The sequence below is a fragment of the Pelophylax lessonae genome, assembly GCF_965119305.1.
Source record: "Pelophylax lessonae genome assembly, chromosome: 3".
Taxonomy (NCBI): Eukaryota; Metazoa; Chordata; class Amphibia; order Anura; family Ranidae; genus Pelophylax; species Pelophylax lessonae.
The window spans coordinates 172,671,720-172,696,066 of record NC_138770.1 but is presented as its reverse complement, the minus strand read 5'-3'; positions in this window follow the sequence as shown (position 1 = coordinate 172,696,066).

The window sequence follows — 24,347 nt, the reverse complement described above, 5'->3', positions numbered from 1 at the left end:
GAGGCCCATATGGAGTAGGAGGGAGGTTGAGGTGGTGGTGGATGTGGCGGTGACATAGGCGTGCGCACAGGGTGTGCTGGGTGTGCCTGGGCACACCCTAATCACCTAGGGCACATAGCATTGCCAGTGAGGAGATGGGAAAGATCTCCCTGGGACCTGCTCTGCTCTATTTCTCCTTGCCTACAGGTACATGGCCCCGATACATTACTCTCCCTGCTGGCAAACACATGCATGTGTATTTCAACTTTGGGGTGCACACCTTAATGCAATAGGCTGCGCACACCTATGGGCGGTGTAGGTGGAAGCGGCGGTGGAGGAGGACCAGGGCCGGATTAAAAGCATCATGGGCTTGGTGCTGAGGATTTTGAAGGGCCTTAAGGGCCGTGCCTTGCCATGCACCCAGAGGAGGAAGGGTGCAGCCATGCATGCCTAATTCAACATGGGATGCTGTCTCTGAAGCCCATAAACACATCCATGCATCGCCAACTGTCCCTCCTTGTCCGGCCTTCACGCTGTGTGGGGAGGTTCTGAGGGTGCTGCCTGGGGAAGCGAGCATAGAAGCCAGACTTCTGTGTTTACAAGTGACAGAAGAGCGGTAACAGTGAATATGGCCAACCCGGGGCCTATATAAAAGGTAGGGGCCTGGAGCTGCAGCTCCAATAGCCCCTACATTAATCTGGCCCTGAGGAGGAGGACGAGGTAGCCAACACTGCTTCTTTTCAAAAATTTTAAATGAGGGTACACCCCAAAAGAGTGAGAAAGAGCAAAAATGGAACAATGGGTGGGTAAGGTCGGTATCCATTGCTATTCTGCATAAGGTACGGAAAAGTCCCGTGGGATCCATGCCTGGTTCATTTTAATGAACGTGAGCTTGTCCACATTGTCTCTGGACAGGCGGCTGCGCTTGTCTGTTATAACGCCCCCAGCCGTGCTAAATACCCGTTCAGATAATACACTGGCTGCAGGGCACGCCAGCACCTCCAAGGCGTAAAGGGCAAGCTCAGGCCATGTGCCCAATTTGGAGACCCAGAAGTTGAAGGGGGCAGACCCGTCATTCACTACATGTAGGCGTGTGCACACATACTGCTCCACCATGTTGGTAAAATGCTGCCTCCTGCTAAGACGTTCCATCTGAGCTGCTGGTGCTGCTGTTTGTTGTGGCGTGCTGACAAAGCTTTTCCACATTTCGGCCATGCTAACCCTGCCTTCTGAGGTGCTGGCGGTGCCCTGGTTGCGTTGGCGACCTCCTCCTCCTCCTCCTCTGCCTTGTGCTTCCACTGTGGCCCCGCTGTCAGATGGGAATGCCAGCAGCATGGCGTCTACCAGCGTGCGCTTGTACTCGCGCATCTTGCGATCGCGCTCCAGTGAGTGAATTAAGGACGGTACGTTGTCCTTGTAACGGGGATCCAGCAGCGTGGCCACCCAGTAATCAGCACAAGTTAGAATGTGGGCAACTCGGCGGTCGTTGTGGAGACACTGCAGCATGTAATCGCTCATGTGTGCCAGGCTGCCCAGAGGCGACGAAAGGCTGTCCTCTGTGGGAGGTGTATCGTCCGTGTCCTCTGTATCCCCCCAGCCACGCACCAGTGATGGCCATGAGCTGGCCTGGGTGCCACCCTGCTGTGAACATGGTTCCATCTCCTCCTCCAGCTCCTCCTCCTCCTCATCCTCCTCATCCTCCAGAACTGTGCCCCTGCTGGACAATTGTGTCCCTGGCGTTTGTGTGTGCAGGAACCCACCCTCGGAGCCCCTTGCGAATGACTGCCCTGAAAGCCTTTGAAATGTTACCTCTTCATCCTCCTCCTCCTCCTCCTCATCCTGTGCCACATCCTCTTCCATCATCGCCCAAATTGTTTTTTCAAGGAGGCATAGAAGTGGGATAGTTAAGCTGAGAATGGCGTCATTGCCACTGGCCATGTTGGTGGAGTACCCAAAACAGCGCAACAAGGCACAATATATGCAAATGTCAAATATGCAAACTATGCCGCAATTTAATGTTTTTTACACCAAAAGGGTGTGTATTGAATAGCGGAATAGGATAAAAAACTGTGTATCTCACACGTACAAACACAGACTAGGCCCGATTAAATTTTTTCCTACCCTAAAGGGAGGATGAGGAAGAGGAGTATGGAACATGCAGCACCCTCAAATCTTCAGAAGTATGAGATGAACCCCAAAAACTTGGAAAGGTGGATCTCTCTCACACGTACCAACACAGACTATCCCCCAATTTAACTGATCCCCAAAGGTTTTTGATTAAATAGCGGAATAGAAAATATGATCCAAAAAAAGTGTATGTATATCACACGTACACAACCACACTAGGCCCCAATTACTATTGTTTGTACCCCTAAAAGGCTAGATGAGGAGTAGGGGGGGTATGGAACAGGCAGCACCCTCAAACCTTCAGAAGTATGAGATGAACCCCAACAACTTGGAAAGGTGGATCTCTCTCACACGTACCAACACAGACTATCCCCCAATTTAACTGATCCCCAAAGGTTTTTGATTAAATAGCGGAATAGAAAATATGATCCAAAAAAAGTGTATGTATATCACACGTACACAACCACACTAGGCCCCAATTACTATTGTTTGTACCCCTAAAAGGCTAGATGAGGAGTAGGGGGGGTATGGAACAGGCAGCACCCTCAAACCTTCAGAAGTATGAGATGAACCCCAACAACTTGGAAAGGTGGATCTCTCTCACACGTACCAACACAGACTATCCCCCAATTTAACTGATCCCCAAAGGTTTTTGATTAAATAGCGGAATAGAAAATATGATCCAAAAAAAGTGTATGTATATCACACGTACACAACCACACTGGGCCCCAATTACTATTGTTTGTACCCCTAAAAGGCTAGATGAGGAGTAGGGGGAGTATGGAACAGGCAGCACCCTCAAACCTTCAGAAGTATGAGATGAACCCCAACAACTTGGAAAGGTGGATCTCTCTCACACGTACCAACACAGACTATCCCCCAATTTAACTGATCCCCAAAGGTTTTTGATTAAATAGCGGAATAGAAAATATGATCCAAAAAAAGTGTATGTATATCACACGTACACAACCACACTAGGCCCCAATTACTATTGTTTGTACCCCTAAAAGGCTAGATGAGGAGTAGGGGGGGTATGGAACAGGCAGCACCCTCAAACCTTCAGAAGTATGAGATGAACCCCAACAACTTGGAAAGGTGGATCTCTCTCACACGTACCAACACAGACTATCCCCCAATTTAACTGATCCCCAAAGGTTTTTGATTAAATAGCGGAATAGAAAATATGATCCAAAAAAAGTGTATGTATATCACACGTACACAACCACACTAGGCCCCAATTACTATTGTTTGTACCCCTAAAAGGCTAGGAGTAGGGGGAGTATGGAACAGGCAGCACCCTCAAACCTTCAGAAGTATGAGATGAACCCCAACAACTTGGAAAGGTGGATCTCTCTCACACGTACCAACACAGACTATCCCCCAATTTAACTGATCCCCAAAGGTTTTTGATTAAATAGCGGAATAGAAAATATGATCCAAAAAAAGTGTATGTATATCACACGTACACAACCACACTAGGCCCCAATTACTATTGTTTGTACCCCTAAAAGGCTAGATGAGGAGTAGGGGGGGTATGGAACAGGCAGCACCCTCAAACCTTCAGAAGTATGAGATGAACCCCAACAACTTGGAAAGGTGGATCTCTCTCACACGTACCAACACAGACTATCCCCCAATTTAACTGATCCCCAAAGGTTTTTGATTAAATAGCGGAATAGAAAATATGATCCAAAAAAAGTGTATGTATATCACACGTACACAACCACACTAGGCCCCAATTACTATTGTTTGTACCCCTAAAAGGCTAGGAGTAGGGGGAGTATGGAACAGGCAGCACCCTCAAACCTTCAGAAGTATGAGATGAACCCCAACAACTTGGAAAGGTGGATCTCTCTCACACGTACCAACACAGACTATCCCCCAATTTAACTGATCCCCAAAGGTTTTTGATTAAATAGCGGAATAGAAAATATGATCCAAAAAAAGTGTATGTATATCACACGTACACAACCACACTAGGCCCCAATTACTATTGTTTGTACCCCTAAAAGGCTAGATGAGGAGTAGGGGGAGTATGGAACAGGCAGCACCCTCAAACCTTCAGAAGTATGAGATGAACCCCAACAACTTGGAAAGGTGGATCTCTCTCACACGTACCAACACAGACTATCCCCCAATTTAACTGATCCCCAAAGGTTTTTGATTAAATAGCGGAATAGAAAATATGATCCAAAAAAAGTGTATGTATATCACACGTACACAACCACACTAGGCCCCAATTACTATTGTTTGTACCCCTAAAAGGCTAGATGAGGAGTAGGGGGGGTATGGAACAGGCAGCACCCTCAAACCTTCAGAAGTATGAGATGAACCCCAACAACTTGGAAAGGTGGATCTCTCTCACACGTACCAACACAGACTATCCCCCAATTTAACTGATCCCCAAAGGTTTTTGATTAAATAGCGGAATAGAAAATATGATCCAAAAAAAGTGTATGTATATCACACGTACACAACCACACTAGGCCCCAATTACTATTGTTTGTACCCCTAAAAGGCTAGATGAGGAGTAGGGGGGGTATGGAACAGGCAGCACCCTCAAACCTTCAGAAGTATGAGATGAACCCCAACAACTTGGAAAGGTGGATCTCTCTCACACGTACCAACACAGACTATCCCCCAATTTAACTGATCCCCAAAGGTTTTTGATTAAATAGCGGAATAGAAAATATGATCCAAAAAAAGTGTATGTATATCACACGTACACAACCACACTGGGCCCCAATTACTATTGTTTGTACCCCTAAAAGGCTAGATGAGGAGTAGGGGGAGTATGGAACAGGCAGCACCCTCAAACCTTCAGAAGTATGAGATGAACCCCAACAACTTGGAAAGGTGGATCTCTCTCACACGTACCAACACAGACTATCCCCCAATTTAACTGATCCCCAAAGGTTTTTGATTAAATAGCGGAATAGAAAATATGATCCAAAAAAAGTGTATGTATATCACACGTACACAACCACACTAGGCCCCAATTACTATTGTTTGTACCCCTAAAAGGCTAGATGAGGAGTAGGGGGAGTATGGAACAGGCAGCACCCTCAAATCTTCAGAAGTATGAGATTGTGTTCACTGTACCCCACAAAGATTGAGTTCACTGCACCCCACAATGATTGTGTTCACTGCACCCCACAAAGATTGTGTTCACTGCACCTCACAAAGATTGTGTTCACTGTACCCCCCAAAGATTGTGTTCACTGCACCCCACAAAGATTCTGTTCACTGTACCCCACAAAGATTGTGTTCACTGCACCCTAAAAGGATGTTGTTCACTGCACCCCACAAAGATTGTGTTCACTGCACCCTAAAAGGATGTTGTTCACTGCACCCCAAAAAGATTGTGTTCACTGTACCCCCCCAAAGATTGTGTTCACTGCACCCCACAAAGATTGTGTTCACTGCACCCCAAAAAGATTGTGTTCACTGTACCCCCCAAAGATTGTGTTCACTGCACCCCAAAAAGATTGTGTTCACTGTACCCCCCAAAGATTGTGTTCACTGCACCCCACAAAGATTCTGTTCACTGTACCCCACAAAGATTGTGTTCACTGCACCCCAAAAAGATTGTGTTCACTGTACCCCCCCAAAGATTGTGTTCACTGCACCCCACAAAGATTCTGTTCACTGCACCCCACAAAGGATTTTGTTCACTGCACCCCAAAAAGATTGTGTTCACTGCACCCCAAAAAGGATTTTGATCACTGCACCCCAAAAAGGATGTTGTTCACTGCACCCCAAAAATGATTTTGTTCACTCCACCCCAAAAAGATTGTGTTCACTGCACCCCACAAAGATTGTGTTCACTGCACCCCAAAAAGATTGTGTTCACTGTACCCCCCAAAGATTGTGTTCACTGCACCCCACAAAGATTCTGTTCACTGTACCCCACAAAGATTGTGTTCACTGCACCCCAAAAAGATTGTGTTCACTGCACCCCAAAAAGGATGTTGTTCACTGCACCCCAAAAAGGATGTTGTTCACTCCACCCCAAAAAGATTGTGTTCACTGCACCCCACAAAGATTGTGTTCACTGCACCCCAAAAAGATTGTGTTCACTGCACCCCAAAAATGATTTTGTTCACTGCACCCCAAAAAGGATTTTGTTCACTGCACCCCAAAAAGGATGTTGTTCACTCCACCCCAAAAAGATTGTGTTCACTGCACCCCAAAAAGATTGTGTTCACTGCACCCCACAAAGGATTTTGTTCACTGCACCCCAAAAAGATTGTGTTCACTGCACCCCAAAAAGGATGTTGTTCACTGCACCCCAAAAAGGATTTTGTTCACTGCACCCCAAAAAGATTGTGTTCACTGCACCCCACAAAGGATTTTGTTCACTGCACCCCACAAAGATTGTGTTCACTGCACACCAAAAAGGATTGTGTTCACTGCACCCCAAAAAGATTTTGTTCACTGCACCCCAAAAAGATTGTGTTCACTGCAGCCCAAAAAGATTGTGTTCACTGCAGCCCAAAAAGATTGTGTTCACTGCAGCCCAAAAAGATTGTGTTCACTGCAGCCCAAAAAGATTGTGTTCACTGCAGCTCACACACAGAAAAATGGATGTGGATCACTGACACCTGCCTATCTCCAATCCCACACCACACAGCAATATCGATTGTAGTTTGTAGAACACAGTTTCCCTAAAATTCAGCAGACTCTGTCCCTAACAGGATTGAGAAGAGATCGTAGATCAGGATTGAGTGCAGATTCACCCCACCCCCCACACAGCAATATCGATTGTAGTTTGTAGAAGACACTGACCCTATAATTCAGCAGACTCTATCCCTAAAATGCCTACAACTCGCCCTGCCTAAACACTCCGACCTGTCCCTCAATTCTATCCGGACACAAATGGTTTTTTCCTGCCTATCTTTCCCTAATCAGCAGCCAGCACATTGATGTGTGCTCTGTCCCTTAGCTAAGCAGCAGAATGACGCTGCTGCGGCGGCTGCCTCGAACTTATAAAGACTTGGTCACATGCTTCAGACGGCCAATCACAGCTACTAAGACATTTGCAGGCATGGCTGGGATGGCTTAAGGCACACCAGTTAAACGATTGTTGATTGGCTGTTGAAAGCCCGCCATGAAAAGAGCGCCAAAGCATGCAAAACCCGGAAATAAAACGACCGAACACGGATTTTTACCCGAACATACAGTAAAGTGTCCGTGTCCGTGTTCGGGTAAAAAAATCCAATTATTCGGTACGAACACGAATAATACAGTCCGTGTTCGCTCAACACTATTCACATCTTTTTGCAGATAAAAAAAATATGTGCATTTATTTTTATTTACTAGGAGCCTGCAAAGTATTGCACCCAAGATCAGCAGACTCTCAGCATAACCGTCTGCTCATACCTCCTATGGGCAGGCAGTTACATACTAGCAGGAAGAATCAATGAACTAACTAGAGCGCTCAACAGCACCCTATTAATTCATTGAGAGCTACAAGCTGATAGCCGCAAAGGATGTCGGTAGTTGTAGTTCTCACAGAACACTGTTGAATGTTTTTTAAATTGTGACAGGGGGTGTGGGGAGAAGATCCCCCACTAGCTGTCGCAGTCCAGGGGATGCGGGGGCTGCTGTGATAGTATTACACCTTGAAAACAGGTGTAAGATGTAACATTTTGCAAAAGGTGAACTTATCCTTTAAAATTGTTAGACACAGTTGGACATCTAGCATTTTTAACATCAAGCAGCAAAGGCGGCAACTGTGCTGTTCGCATGACAGGTAAGCTTTAAAGCAGTATTAAACCCAAAACCAAAAATGTAATATATTGCAGCTTACCAATCATTAGATGTGGTGGCTGTATTTGTTTCCTTTTATTAGGCTTTTTTCCCTCTGTTTTCACAAAGCCGAAGCTGTCAATCAGCTTGAGCCCCCTCCTCTGTCACCTTTTTTCTCTTGGTGCCAGGGAAATGTGTCAGAAATGATTCATGCTGATAGCAGAGGAACAAAGCATCAAACAGAAATTACACTTAGTGTTCTTACAGTAGAAAGAGGACTCAGTGCCGTAGAGGGATTGGCGTAGGCTTGGAAATACTAGAGAAAGTCCGGTGGCATGCTCTTGCTGTGTAACTCTGCTAACTAAATAAAAAAAGAAATGGAAAAGAAAGCACAAGCAGTAAAACTGTTAAATGAACAATAGCAACTCTGGTTGTTGTGATTATGTAATGTTCTGGTACCTTTGGGTACCCTAATTACTCTTTCATAAGTGTATGCGCCCCACCATTCTCTTTTGGTAAGGTGCGCATACACCTTTAAGACTGATGCTGTCATCACTGAGCGCCGGACTGGATGGCTATTTAGATCGCCGGCTCTCACTCACATGTGTTCGTTCAAACTGCTTTGTGCCTTGATGCTAACCTGTCTTAAAGCTCTTATGCTTGCAAGCATACCTCGCTGTCGGAACCACGCTGCGCTGATCCCTGTATCCTGCTACCGGATCATCCGCTCTTGCCGAACCTCTCCTCTGCTACATTGCTATTAGTGATAAGTACCCCACAGGGGAAACCTCTATAACCTTTATACTAAAGCTTACACTATCTAGCTCTGCATACTAAGGACTATTACTACATCTGCATTATCTAAGATTGCTAGCTCTTGAGCCTACTACCACCTGTTCTTGCACTGGGTTGATCTCTCTTGTATGTCCACCTGTTACTCTGTCATCTGCTACCATACATGATTGCTAAACCTATCTGCATCCCATCTGCTACTATCTTACTTTCAAGAACATTTCCTTTCAAGTGTCTGTCATCTACCATCTCTACCCAACCTGTCTCTTCAGCCTATCATCACTGTGTTACTATATACATAAAGTCACTCTAGGAAACATCTTATTGAGTGTGTGTATTTACTTGCTGAATTGAGATCATCCACACATGATGAGTCATTGAGAGTTGGGATTGGTGTCTCAGCGTTTCTCTACATGACTACTGAAGTGGAATATTTCTGCAGCTGAAAATCCACATCATACGTAAAACGCAGGAGCGTTACAGATTGAACGAACCACAAATGGATTCAGCAGAAATAACCACTCAGATGACACAATTAAAACAGCAAGTAACTGCGTTAATACACGCACTTGCTGAATTAAAAGAAGACAATCAGGCTCTGTCGCAGCAGGTAATTAGACTGACACAACTTACCACTGCTCATTCCCCTGAACCCAAAATAAATCCTCCTTTGGTATTTACAGGCGATCGCAAAAAATTTTGCGAATTTAAAAACGCATGTGAGTTACTTTTCTTGCTAAAACCCCGTACCTACCTTACTGATCACATTAAGGTTTGTACTATTATTTCTTACCTAACAGGCGATCCTCGGGCCTGGGCAGACTCTCTTTTTGAGAAAAACGACCAGCTTCTCAACTCCTATGCCTTGTTCCTAGCAGAACTCACTAGCCTATATGATGATCCCAATAGGCAGAGTACTGCCGATCTTCAATTAAGATCCTTGAAACAAGGTAGGAGACCTGTAGAAGACTTTGTCGCAGAATTCAAGAGATGGACCCTTGATTCAGAATGGAATGATGCATCTCTGAAAACCCAATTTAGGCTTGGCCTATCAGAGGCCGTTAAAGACGAGCTCGCCCGAGCGGATCTGCCAAAAACCCTGGATGCATTGATACAACTCAGTATCACCATAGATAGAAGACTACGAGAAAGAAAGGCTGAGAAAATGGGAATGCCATTATCCAGTTCTTCTCGGATTTCGGCCGTTGACCCCGTTCCTATGGAGGTAGGAACCATACGCCCACCTCTATCAACTATGGAAAGAGCCAAAAGAAGATCTGGTAATCTCTGCTTGTACTGTGCATCCCCGGATCACAAGATAAACGTCTGTCCCCTAGTCTACAAAAAGAAGGGTGAGTGTTCACATGTCCTCCTAGGGGGATTGACAACTTCAATCACTAACCCTTACCTTTCTGTTTGCTTAACATTACAGTGGGACCAGAACAGGATTACTACTAAGGCCATGATTGACACAGGATCTTGTGGAAATTATATTGACATACGTTTTGCTGCTTTAAATAAAGTTCCTATTATTTCTAAACTTAAACCTGTCTCAGTAAGTCTTATTAACGGTGTTCCTTTATCCTCTGGTCCGATCACTGATCAGACACAGGCACTCCTAGTCACTACTAACGGGTCTCATATGGAGACCACTACCTTCGATCTAATACCTTCACCCCACTTTCCCATTGTGTTGGGACTTCCCTGGTTGCACACACATCAACCAACCATAGATTGGAAGGAACGGACCCTGGCCTTCCTCTCTTGCTATTGCGAGGGTACGTGTAACCTCCCGTCTTTCGGGAAGATCCTGTCTGTGGTGACAGATGAGATTGCACCACTATGTTATCAGGATCTCTCTGAGGTTTTTCTTGAGAAAAATGCTCAAGCACTACCTCCCCATCGAGACTATGATTGTAGCATTGATCTACTCCCAAATAGCAAATTGCCGTTCGGTCATGTTTATCCTCTTTCACAGGATGAACTTTCCCATCTCAAAGACTATTTGGATGAGAATTTGAAGAAAGGTTTTATTAGACCTTCCACTTCTTCCACAGCAGCAGGACTCTTTTTTGTCCGCAATAAGGACTCAAGTCTCAGGCCTATCATCGACTATAGGCAATTGAATGCTATTACAATAAAAGATCGCTATCCTCTACCGCTTATCCCTGAGCTCATTGAGCAGGTGCGTGGAGCTACCTATTTTTCAAAATTGGATCTGAAAGGAGCATACAATCTCATTCGAATCCGTGCTGGACACGAGTGGAAGACTGCATTCAGAACCAGATACGGATTGTTCGAATATCTTGTAATGCCATTCGGGCTATGCAACGCCCCTGCAGTTTTTCAACGATTTATAAACGATATTTTCAGAGACTTACTAGATGTCTGTGTTGTGGTATATCTGGACGATATACTTATATATTCACGATCCCTGTCTGAACACATAAGACATGTAAGACTAGTATTATCGAGATTGCTTGCACACAACCTTTATGTGAAACTGAAAAAATGCTTGTATCATAAAGAAGAGGTACTGTTTCTAGGCTACATCATATCCAAAACAGGAATCGAGATGGACATGAGTAAGATATCCTGCATTCAGGATTGGCCTACACCAACCACACGCAAGGCGCTACAGCGATTCCTTGGATTTTCGAATTTCTACAGGAAGTTCATCAGAAACTTCTCTGCCATTGTGAGACCCCTCACACAGCTCACTAGCATTAAAAAACCATTCAAATGGTCAGATGAAGCAAATAAAGCTTTTCACCTGTTAAAGACAAGGTTTACTTCTGCTCCCATACTACGCCATCCAGACCCATCCCTCCAATACATTCTGGAAGTAGATGCGTCAAACATGGCAGTAGGAGCAATACTCTCCCAACGACCAACTCACACTTCACCACTTCATCCAGTCGCCTTTTTTTCTAAATCCCTAAGCAGTCCAGAGATAAATTACCCCGTGGGTGAAAAGAAACTGCTTGCTATAAAATTGGCTCTGGAGAATTGGCGACATCTACTCGAAGGCACCCAATTACCAATACTTATATACACGGACCATAAAAATCTCCAATATCTTCAGACTAACAAAACTCTCTCTCACCGACAGGTACGATGGTCACTATTCTTTCTAAGGTTTAACTTCCTAGTGACCTACACACCTGCAGATAAGAACAAAAAGGCGGATGCACTATCACGACTAACTGAAGAAAACTACTTTGAAATCCCTTCCGTTCCTATAATACCTCACAAACGCATTATTGGAGTTGTCCGTTCCTTGAAGGAAGAGGTTTTTCATGGTATAAGTTTGGATTCACCCCCACCACAAATAAATACTGATGCAGAAGGCTTCCTCTACTACAACGACAAACTTTACATACCACCTACCATACGCACCAAGATCTTGGAATTATCGCATGATGTGCCTATGGCAGGACATATGGGTATGACAAAGACTCTTAATCTGATTACCAGGCAATTCTGGTGGCCTGACATGAAAACATCTATACAAAAATTCGTCTCTTCATGCAATGTCTGTGCCAGGTCCAAAATTGACACTACGAGACCATCCGGTCTACTATGCAGTCTACCAATACCCCAAACTCCATGGGAAGTTGTGTCCTTGGACTTTATAGTGGAATTGCCTCCTTCCAAAGGATTTAATACCATCTTAGTGTCAGTGGACCATCTGACAAAAATGGCACATTTCATTGCTATTCGCAGACTACCTTCGTCCAAACAAACAGCAGAACTCCTGATGAAACATGTCTTCAGATTACATGGTATCCCAAAAACTCTTCTGTCTGACCGTGGATCACAATTTATTTCCAAGTTCTGGCAAGAACTATGTCACATACTACGGATCGAGCGGAATCTCACTTCTCCTTACCATCCGCAGACCAACGGACAGACTGAAAGAGTCAACCAATGCATCGTGATATGGAAATACTCGCGCCAAGGAGTGCAAAATAATGTCTGTGGGAAGCTGCAATGTAATCGGGTGCACTAAAAATTAGTGATCTAGGATTGTGAACAGAAAAAAGCTTACTGCGCTACCCTTTTAACTAGTGAACAGCTCTTGGTATGGGTTGTTAATTAACAAAGTGCAGTATGGTGAATAAAAATAAATAAATAAATAAGTAAGTATGGATCACTCCAAACTCAAATGTAAAGTGCAATAATGCCCATATGAAATAAAATAAAATAAATGCAATAACAATATAAATATCAAAGAATAGTGCAACAACAGCATTACATAAATAATATGACTTAAATAGTGGCAGTCCGTTTAGCGTGACTAAAGTGCAAAGTGCTGGATAAAAGTATCTTTGTGCAAATTTCAAACGGTGGTGACTCCTGTGACCCTCTGATCACCCTCCAGTGCTCGAAGGTAAGGTATCCCACTTACCAGATATGGTGGATTCTTATGGCGTACGCCAAAACGAATATATAAGCGCTTGTGTGTTTCTCCTAACCTCGGATGGTCCGGTTCTGTGTTTGGCCCATAAGTACTCGGGATAAACAAGAAAGAGAAATGCTCCTCATAGTGTAGAAAGGTAACGACCTTTATTACTCGAACACATGCATATAAACACACTCTTCATGTAAAAAACACATCCAATAAAAGTCCTTTAAAAACTGTGATGAAAAAAACTCCAGAAACTCTTGTGCAAATATCGCAAAGGAAAACCGTGATAGGTCACAGCAAAAAGTGTGGGGTACCCATATGGATACTAGTACCGCTGCTGAGCTTCCATAGTGCCTCGCGGCACGGTATGTCTGGACGCTGTGTGATCACCGCTGAGTTCGCCGTACCCGGAAGTGGTGTGGCGGCGTGCGGTCCAGCGATAGCTCAGAGCGAGGCAGCGTGCGTACCAACTTGACGCGTTTCGTCAGAGATGTGACGTCTTCGGAAGTGGTACGTGCGCTGCGTGTCAACTTGGTTTTATGCAGAAGGATCAAGGTTCAGCCCATCTTGATCCCGCCTCAATAATTTATGCAAACCGGAAGTAATTCATTGAATCCGCGATCTTATTTCTATGTACATATTACTCCCATTTGTTATTGAGGCTAAATGCGAATAGCTTATTTGGGTCGGCCTAAGACCATTTGTTTAGTTTAGATTCATCCCGAAGCCATTTTATTACTATTGTGCCATAATGTATATATAAGGATCAATCAATTACTTCCGTATGGAGCATAATCGATTGTCATTACATTCATAATTACTAAATCACTCTTTAACCAACAATAATAATTCACATCATTATCATTATACTTATAAAACATGTTACAATACACTAAAGGTTTAATTGATAAATAGCTCGCTCAATACTAATAGGCCTACTATAATACACTAAGGAATTCAATGTGCAATAAATATTAATAAAATATAATATATAAGTCCCCTTACATTATTTACATTAAAAACCCCTTGGTGTGTTGCTAATATTAAAATTGATAAAAAAGTATATGTCCATTTACATTATTAGCATTATGCTAGTGAAATTAATTACTTCAGATTGGAAACCCCTTAATATATTTAAAAATTTGTTATGAAACAGTTTATGTCTAAATCTTTGTTCATTCCACCAGGTTGTAATGTGCCTAACTCACATATCCAAAAAGTTTCGTTTTTAGATATTGCAATTTTTCTGTCTCCTCCCCTCCAATGTAGATCTACCGTATCTATGCCGCAAAAACGTAATAATTTGCATCGAGCAATATTTACGTTGTTACACTTCTTACCAACAGGATGATTGGGTGGATCTTCTCCCTTTGGCAGAATTTGCCTACAACAACGCAACCCACAGTACGACCAAGCAGAGTCCGTTCTACTTGAACTATGGGTTTCATCCCTCTATTCTTCCACCCCGCATCCTTCCTTCAAATAACCCAGTAGCCTCAGACTATCTTACCCAAATAAAGGACTCTCTGGGTTTGCTTAATACTACCATTGCACGCGCTCATAGTCAACAAAAGAAGTACTATGATCTTCGCAGAAGACCTTCTCCTCAGTACGCTATCGGGGACCTCGTTTGGCTCTCAACAAAAAATTTAAGACTGAAAATCCCTTGCAAAAAGCTTGTACCTCTGTTCTTGGGACCTTTCCCAATCAAGAAACTTATTGGAAAAGCTGCAGTACAGCTTACATTGCCAATAGACCTCAAAATACATCCCATTTTCCATGTGTCACTACTGAAGCCCCATGTTCCTGACCAAGGAATAAGGCCTACTATCCCACCTCCTCCTCCTGTACAAGTTGAAGGTGGAGAAGAATATGAGATAAAAGAGATTCTGGATTCTCGTATCCACAGAGGAAGACTTCAGTACTTGGTTCGATGGAAGAACTATGGGCCCCAAGACGACACCTGGCTAAACACCTCTGACATACATGCCTCTAGATTAATCCGCAATTTTCATGGGAAGTACCCAGACAAACCAGCTCCAGAGGCCTTCAGGAGCCGGCCTTAAGGGGGGGGGGTACTGTAATGTTCTGGTACCTTTGGGTACCCTAATTACTCTTTCATAAGTGTATGCGCCCCACCATTCTCTTTTGGTAAGGTGCGCATACACCTTTAAGACTGATGCTGTCATCATTGAGCGCCGGACTGGATGGCTATTTAGATCGCCGGCTCTCACTCACATGTGTTCGTTCAAACTGCTTTGTGCCTTGATGCTAACCTGTCTTGAAGCTCTCATGCTTGCAAGCATACCTCGCTGTCGGAACCACGCTGCGCTGATCCCTGTATCCTGCTACCGGATCATCCGCTCTTGCCGAACCTCTCCTCTGCTACATTGCTATTAGTGATAAGTACCCCACAGGGGAAACCTCTATAACCTTTATACTAAAGCTTACACTATCTAGCTCTGCATACTAAGGACTATTACTACATCTGCATTATCTAAGATTGCTAGCTCTTGAGCCTACTACCACCTGTTCTTGCACTGGGTTGATCTCTCTTGTATGTCCACCTGTTACTCTGTCATCTGCTACCATACATGATTGCTAAACCTATCTGCATCCCATCTGCTACTATCTTACTTTCAAGAACATTTCCTTTCAAGTGTCTGTCATCTACCATCTCTACCCAACCTGTCTCTTCAGCCTATCATCACTGTGTTACTATATACATAAAGTCACTCTAGGAAACATCTTATTGAGTGTGTGTATTTACTTGCTGAATTGAGATCATCCACACATGATGAGTCATTGAGAGTTGGGATTGGTGTCTCAGCGTTTCTCTACATGACTACTGAAGTGGAATATTTCTGCAGCTGAAAATCCACATCATACGTAAAATGCAGGAGCGTTACCGATTACTTCTGATACTTAGAAGTGAAGGTAGATGGTGGTGGTAGAATTTTTAAAAAGGCAGTGAGACAGTGCTAGGGTGGTGGCTACCACGTCTTAATATTGGGGGAAATATAGGAAAGTGTGACTCTAAGGCCGAGTCGCAGCGGTTGTCACAGGGCTAGGACAAAAGGATATTTTGGGTTAGCTGGATCATCAGGTTGCCATTCCATAAGGTGGTTTTGAGGAGTCCCACGTGTCAATGCTCCGGGAGCATTGGTGGTGTCGATGTTGCCATTGTTCCAGTGGTTCTAGGATCTTCCATCTCTGCAGTACATCCATGCCTTCATTCAACGTGCGTATTGTGTAAGACCTGTCACTAGCAACTTCGCTGGGTGGCCCCATTTGTAGGGGATATGGTGGTTGCACAGAGGCTTAGTGATCATGGACAGATTCCTCCATTTCATCATAGTATATTTAGAGAGGTCAGCATAAAAGGATAGAGTGGCGAATTGTTGCGGGAATGATTCTGGGTTTTTAGTGGCCCACATTAGTTTCTCCTTTACATGAAAAAAGTGTTTACGCACTATGGTGTCTCTGGGGACTGAGTCGGGAACGTGCGATGGTTTTGGTAAACCGTGTATGCGATCTATGAGCAATTCACTGGGTGGCAAATCAGGCAGGAAGGAGGCCGTGTTGGACAGACTCTGGAATTCCTCATATTTTCATGTTGTTCTGCCTGGAACGATCTTCCAGGTCTGCCAGCTTATCCTGCATCCATTCAACTGTGTCTGCTTTTTCACCATGAGCATACACTAACTTATTAAATGATGTTGTGAATTCCCCCATTCTTGATTCAATGTTGGTGACTCTCTCCCCCATAGAGGATAGTTCATGTTGAAAATGCTGCATGACCTTGATCGTGTCTGAGTGTATAGAGCCTTGCAGAGTTAACAGCATATCCCTCAATGTCATGTCTAGCACAGGCTGACTAGAGGTGGGGAACGTTGCTATGGAGGTATGGAGGCTGTCCTGTGGAGGATTGTTGAATATTGCCCAGCTCAGCATTGTTGGTTAGCTTCTGCTTGGATTTTGCAGGAATGTTGGAGGGAGAGGAAGCGGGGCTGTGCGACAAAGAAGCCGGCTTGAGTCCTTTGTTTGTTCCCTGCTGGAGACCGTTGTTATGTGAGGCGAGGCGTGACTGCGCCGCAGGGCCTCCCCGTGACATCTTGGCTGAGAGTCCTGTGTGGCGGCGGATAGAACTCAGTTAGCTTGCGGGGAGCCAAGCAATCCTTCCTCCGTTTCGACATGTCTGCGAGGGTCTCTAGTGCCTTGGGGTGAAGTGTGGCCGTCGATCAGGAGATCCCTGTCTCTTGTTGTGCCCTAAGGAACTGCTGAGATACGGAACTGTCCTAGAAAGCGTCCATTGCAGTCGGCTTCCGGTCACTCCCCCACACTTAGTGTTCCTAAATGAAACAAGTACACACTATACCAATGTTAACTTTGGCATTTAATTTTGTTTTAGTTTTAGTCTTTTGACTAAAATGCCATTTTAGTTTTAGTCCCATCTTAGTCATCTGCAATTATTTTAGTTTTAATCGTATTTTAGTCGACCAAAAATCTCCAGTACATTTTATTTGATTAAAATAATTTTAGTCAACTAAAATTGAATGTGTTTAGTTAAATTGTATGCATTATTGTGCAGTCATGTTGGAACAGGAAGGTGCAATCCCCAAACTGTTCTCAAAAAGTTGGGAGCAAAAAATTGTCCAAAAATTCCTTGGTATGCTGGCGCCTTAAGAGTTCCCTTCACTGGAACTAAGGGCCAAGCCAAACCCCTGAAAAACAACCCCACACCATAATCCCACTTCCACCAAATGATTTGGACCAGTGCACAAAGCAAGGTCCATAAAGAAATAGATGAGTGAGTTTGGGGTGGAGGAACTTGACTGGCCTGCGCAGAGTCCTTACCTCAACCCAATAGAAAACCTTTGGGATGAATTTGAGTGTAGACTGCGAGCAAGGCCTTCTTGCCCAACATCAGTACCTGACTTCACAAATGCGCTTCTAGAAGAATGGTTCAAACATTCCCATAAACACACTCCTAAACCTTGTGGACAGCCTTCCCAGAAAAGTTGAAGCTGTTATAGCTTCAAAGGGTGGGCCAACTCAATATTACAAACTATGGACTAAAACTGGGATGCCATCAAAGTTCATGTACGTGTAAAGGTAGGTGTCCCAATACTTTTGATAACATAGCGTTAATATATAATTACATTATTACAATTAAAAACATATATTTAAACCTCCATTACCTCCATCAAATGGTTATGTTAATCAATTTTTGGATTTGTTTTTATGGTTGGTGCCTTAAACATACCGTATATTGAAAACATTGATATTAGGATGTGGCACCTTCCCACCATCAGAGCTTCTTGATTTCATTGCTTTTGATGAAATAGTATACATGTTTAAGGATGTTAAATATGTCAGAAAGCTGAAGCTTGGGTTTTATTTTACATTTTTCAAATATACTGGTTTGTAGAACACAGCAATCAAAAAGGATACTGACGGATTAATTGGCTTCTGCCTAAACTGGCTCTAGAGTCTTTGTGTGAATTTTTGTTTGACTGTGGTTGGAATGCTAGATTGAAGGATCCACTGGGACATTGTGTCTGTAAAACACTAAAAAATAGGCTGGAATTTTGAAAAACAAAAGTAATGATGTTGGAAGCTATACAATATGAGCAAAAACACCTAAACACTTATGGGATTCACAGAGGTCTTTCCTGAAAAAGCAAAAGCAGCATGTCACACGTCACACTAGATGGGACTAAATTATTATACATTCTTTAATCTACTTTTTGTTTATATGTTGTTGGAACCAAACGATGAACCCCTTTGAAGTCTATGGGACCCGAACTGGAAAAATCAAAAGTGCCCATTTTGAAAGCCTATATGCAAGAAATTGGGCATACAATATTTATTTGGGTCTGAGTACTGCTCTGGGGGACATGTATCAATGAAAACAAGTTTGTAAAAAACATCATTTTTGAATGAGAAGTGATTTACTGATGCCTAAAGTAAAACAATAAAAATGAAAAATTCCTTTAAATATAGTGCCTTGGGGGGTCCACTTAGTCTGCTTGTAAAGTGGCACATTTGTACAGTGTATAGATATTGCTGAAGCAGGGAAATTTGCCTACTATAGTCTACAGCTGGTGGTGTGCTACTGACAGACGTGCTGCAAGGACCTGTGGCACCCTTCACTATACCATCATCCCTGTGAGAGTGTATTCTGGTCATTCAGCAGCTAAACAAATGGTCGAACGCCCTGACAATTCAGATGTTTGCCAAACGGGCAAACAGCCAATGTTTGGGCCAAACTCATACTCGAGGCGAACCGTTCGACCAACACTAGTCACCATAGGAAACAGAGGGATAAACCAAAGTATACAGCAGGGAACAGGCTATCAAACACACATCCTGTGATGGAGTGGTGACAATGACAATGCTTTACTGCTTCTGAATTCAGAGCAGAGTTGCCACTCTCATGTAGGCTGTACCTGCTTGTACTGCAGTGGAATGTGAAGATGTTGCAGAGGGTGTGGCTATCAGCATTGCCACTGCTGATTCATAAGTATGTAGCTTGTCAGTTAGACCCTGACCACACCTCATCCTTCCACCTGCTTTTTGGATTTACAGCACTTCCTTCCCACTTGGCTTAGGTCAAGGGACCCTTTTTTATTCACTTTATGAGGCCTGTGCATCACATAGTAAGTGGATTGTTTAGACTTTCATACATGAACTTTGCGTTGTACTTTAAGATTTGACTCCCCACTTGCTGGAAAATTGAGGATTGATCTGCTTCTTTACCAGGCCGATGTCAGTTTATATTTTATTTTACTATGGTAACAGGCCTGCTTTAACTTTATATATATTGTAAGGACTAATTTATTTAAAGATCACAAGTGCAGTGATAGCCCCTTTAACCGTACTAGTACATAGAGGCTATTGTAAGATTTTATTTTATTCTTTCTCCCTTTCTGATATCACAATTCCCCTAAATAGAAGCTGTGAAACTCTGTTTAAAAATGAAATTTACATTTAAATGTTTTATCTGCAATTCCTATTAAGGGAACAGTAAAGTGGTTACACTCAACTCGTGCATGTGCAGTAGGAAACAGGCTCTGAAGCCGGAAGACTTCACTTCCTGTTTCCCTTAGTGAAAATGTAGGTGCCTACACCCACAGTCGATGAACGAATCGGTAAGGGGTGTCAACATCGCTGGTTACCTAGAAAAGTAAGTATCCTTATATTAAAAGTCAGTGGCTACAGTATTTTTATTTTTTTTTTCACAGGCTGCAACTTCTCTTTAAGGCTGCGGAGACTGTATTAGTAGATGACAGGGCACCTAAGTCTCCAATCTCCCAAAAAGAAGACTTTAGGTATTTATACTTCTGTAGGTCTAAATATTAACGGAAGTATATTTAGCCCCCGTTCACACCAGTGGGACTTTTCATGCGATTTCCAAATCATAGAGTCACTGCGAATATGAAAAAGGTTCCTGAGCTACTTTTTAACAATTTCATTGTGATTTGCATAGATTTCTGTTAAATTAAGTCCCAAGCCGCAATGAAATCCACAGTGCAAATTGATGTGTCGGTTTGAAATCGTGCTGAAGTAGTGCCATTTCAAAGCTGCACCGGTGTGAACCAGGGCTTAAAGATTGAACACTGAACACCAGCCAAAGACTAAATACACTTATGATTACCGTCTTTTGTATTTCCTTTCATCCAGTCTTAAGGCCCGTACACACGTAGCGATTGTCGGCCGTAAATATTCGGCCACCAACCGATCGGCCGATTGTCGGCTTATTAGTATGATGCTTCCGACAACCGACTGCGACTTTTCGGCCGAACAGAATCTGGTGTGCAGACTTTAAAATTTTTGTTGGCCAACACCAGAACGGCCGATTGTTCCTCAGTCAGTACAGAATTCATCCGACAAACAGCAGATGAGCAAGACTGGGCATGCTCAGAGAAGAAAAAACACACGCAAAGTTAACCATCACATTACATCACTTCTGCAGTCGGCTGTTGTTGGCCGACAAAATTCGTGTGCAGTCTTTATCACTTTTCAACAGACAGGACAGCACCGGACAAAAGACGGCCGATCGTTCGGCCGAAAATCGGTACGTGTGTACGGGGCTTTAGTATTTACTTGTTCTCCAACACAGCACAACCAGGTCTGTTTGGCTAACTTGTCTCTGTTGTAGTTAGGCCACAGAGCTACTGTAGGTCACTTCTCAGCCAAAAACCTGTGATTGTACAGAAAAAAATGCAGTAACAAACTAATCAAGCCATCTCTCTGCTCTCCTGTATGTGAATACAACACACATGATTGGAGTCATGAATTGCCCCTGTCTCTCCTAGTCTGACTTCTGCTGTACTGGTGGTAATTACAAAAGGATGAAATCAAGTCAATTTGCCTTTATCAATTTTTACATAACTGCAAGCATTGGTACTTTAATAATTTAACTTTCACCCAAACCATAGTTGTCAACATTTGAAAAAAAATTCCAGGGACACTTTTCAGCACAGCTATCAATTACTACTCTGCTTAATTAATCTCCGCCTACTTATCATCAGATTATAGGGTCTACTCAATAAAGAGAGAATTAGAGGAAATAGAAAGAGGAATTTCAAACTTAAGGCGAAAGTAGCAGTAATTCTCCCATTCAGCTGCAATACTTCTGCCTAAAGTTTAGAATTCTCATCACAATTCCCTGCAATTCATTAAATTATATCTGGTATAATTGGGTTTTATAGTACTTTATTTATATTTACATATTACATTTTTTTGTATGGTCACACCTGAGCTCATTTGACACTTTATTCACGTCATGTTAACAGATAGTTTTGCACATAAGATTGTTGCTTTCATCCTACCTACCTTCATGTCTGTGTATGTGTCTTCACTCTCCAGGGGTCCTTCTCTGCTCCGCTTTGGCGGCCGGCGAGGCGCTGCCAAGAACGAGTGCCTTTGATTTAAAAATGGCGCCAGGCGACACCATTACGTAACTGCGCATGCGCCTGCTCGGCCGAGCTTGTACGAGCTTTACCAAGCCCGGCAGGCATTGGAACGGGGCATGTGCAGTTACGATGTCGGCCCACAACCATTTTTTTTTTTGGGCACCGGCTGCCCGTAACGGGCATTTACGGGCAGCCCGATTAACAGGCTCCTATTTGCAGGGACTGTCCTGGCAAAAACGGGACAGTTAACAAGTATGCCTAAACTTATTTGCAAATGCTTTTGTTATCTGGACATATCATTATTCAGCCAACCCATGATCATATGTAGTTTTGGCCTTTATGACTAAAATTGATCAAAGGGAACCTGAGTCTAACTCTAAGGAGGACAGTACATCAGACTTACATGTGTTCACTTATGAGATAAAGTAGCATGTTTTCCAAGTCTGTACTGATTAATGTTGCCAAATAATTATTTCCAGTTACTGAGCACAAGTGTCATGAGTTTCTTACTTTATGCAGTTTTCAGCTACAGAGTCAGAGTTTTAAATGCAAGGTGTGACGAGACCAGTCTCGCCACATTGCATTGGAGGAGCCTGGTTGCCCGCCTGCTGCCTTTGGACTATGGACCAGACTTTAAAAGACTTTGACTCCCTGGCAATTAAACTGTATTCGTGGGGTCTGAGTGCCATTCACCTAATAATGTGCACTCAGACCTGAGCTATCTGGGGATATGTGACATGTCTATGTTTAGTGTATAAAAAGTAACTTTATATATTTTAAAGCAGAATACTGTATTTGGGTCCCCATGCGTGTAATGGAGTCTCGCTGTGAAAACTAGTTCTAGCTGCAGAGAGAGAGGGGGGGATTGTTTCCAGCAGCCCCCTCCTGAGGAATGTCTACTGATTAACTGAGACTATTGATAAACATGTTAATGAGCTCACCTGGCTGTCTACTAAGGGAGGAAGCCAGGATGCATTGTGGGGATGTTTTGCTTCTGGGAGTCTGTAATGTGATACATGTCTGTTTGTGTTACAGTGTTCCATTTGGTTCCCTATGGGAGTGTCCACCAGGTGGGAGACCTGTATAAATACGGGGGCAGGTAGCCCTCAATAAACATACCACTGCTTGACCTTCCACACGGAGCTTTGTCTCGTTCTTGGGGGGATTCACTGTATGCTGTTGGAGACCGATTGCTAGGAATGTAAGCTGATGTATGCTTCTCCTGTTCGTCTGCTAGCAGCTATTCATGAGGTTCCAGGTTGGAGTGCTATATTGTATCCAGTTCGGGAGTGTGATCTCCTGCAAGTAGCTGTGCCTGCTCTCTCAGAAAGGGGCATATCGCTTAAACGGATTTTAACCCCTTGTCTGCTGAAACGGTCCGTTACATTTGGTGGCAAGCGGCGTGATCGTTCCTACAGCCAGAAGGACAGCTACAGGAGACACCATTGCTCTGGATTTTACAATTGAGGGCAACGCATGTCCCAGTACAGCGACCCTGACAGCACCAGCATGGAACCAGCAGTGGAGTTCGATAAGGGTGCCATGGATGACCGAGATGCAGTCCGTAAAGGCATCTGGTACCAGGCACTGGGCATTGTGGAGTACCAGTGGGGTGAGAGACTCCCCAAGGAAGACCAGCGGTTGCAGAAGCGAGTAGCCCTGCGGATGCCCTTCCTGGGGGAGCAGCCCCGGGAGGAATGGGTAAAAGAATTGGAGCTCCGGGTATGGCAGGAGATGTGGCTGGAGGATGCCTACCAGGCGCTGTGGTGGTGTGTTGCACAGTACCTGCCCTGGACAGCCGAGCATGACAAGCCAGAGGGAGAGGAGTTTGATGGTCCTGGCTTGTTATGGGAGTCTTTTTCAGAGCTGGAATTTGGGAGCCCTACACAAGCCTGGTTCAATGATCTCTTGGAGTGGAGGGAGAGCAGGTATGACTGGGACGACGCTCACGAAATTGAGCAAGACCTGGTCCACCTGGTGACCCGGGAGATGGAGCTAGAACAGGGCTACCAGCAGCTGTTCCAATACTATGAGAAGGCTCAGCAGGAGAGCAGCAGGACAGACCCAGAGCCAGACCCATTCAGAGGGGATGACATGGTAAAGTTTTACTGGGAAGAACCCCAGGTGGCCGGTAGAGATGGGACAGAGGTCTCTCCACCGGTCCTGCAGGGAATTGGGAGCCCAGTCTCCATTCCCCAGCGGCAGTGTAAAGTGCAGGGAGAGGAGAGCAGCGTCCTCCCTCCCCAGCGGCTGGCTGAGTTACAGGGGGCAGAGGTAGTTGTTCCTGCCCCCCAGCAGCAGAGTGATATGCCAGGAAGGCAGTGTGAAGTGCAGGGAGAGGAGAGCAGTGTCCTCACTCCCCAGCG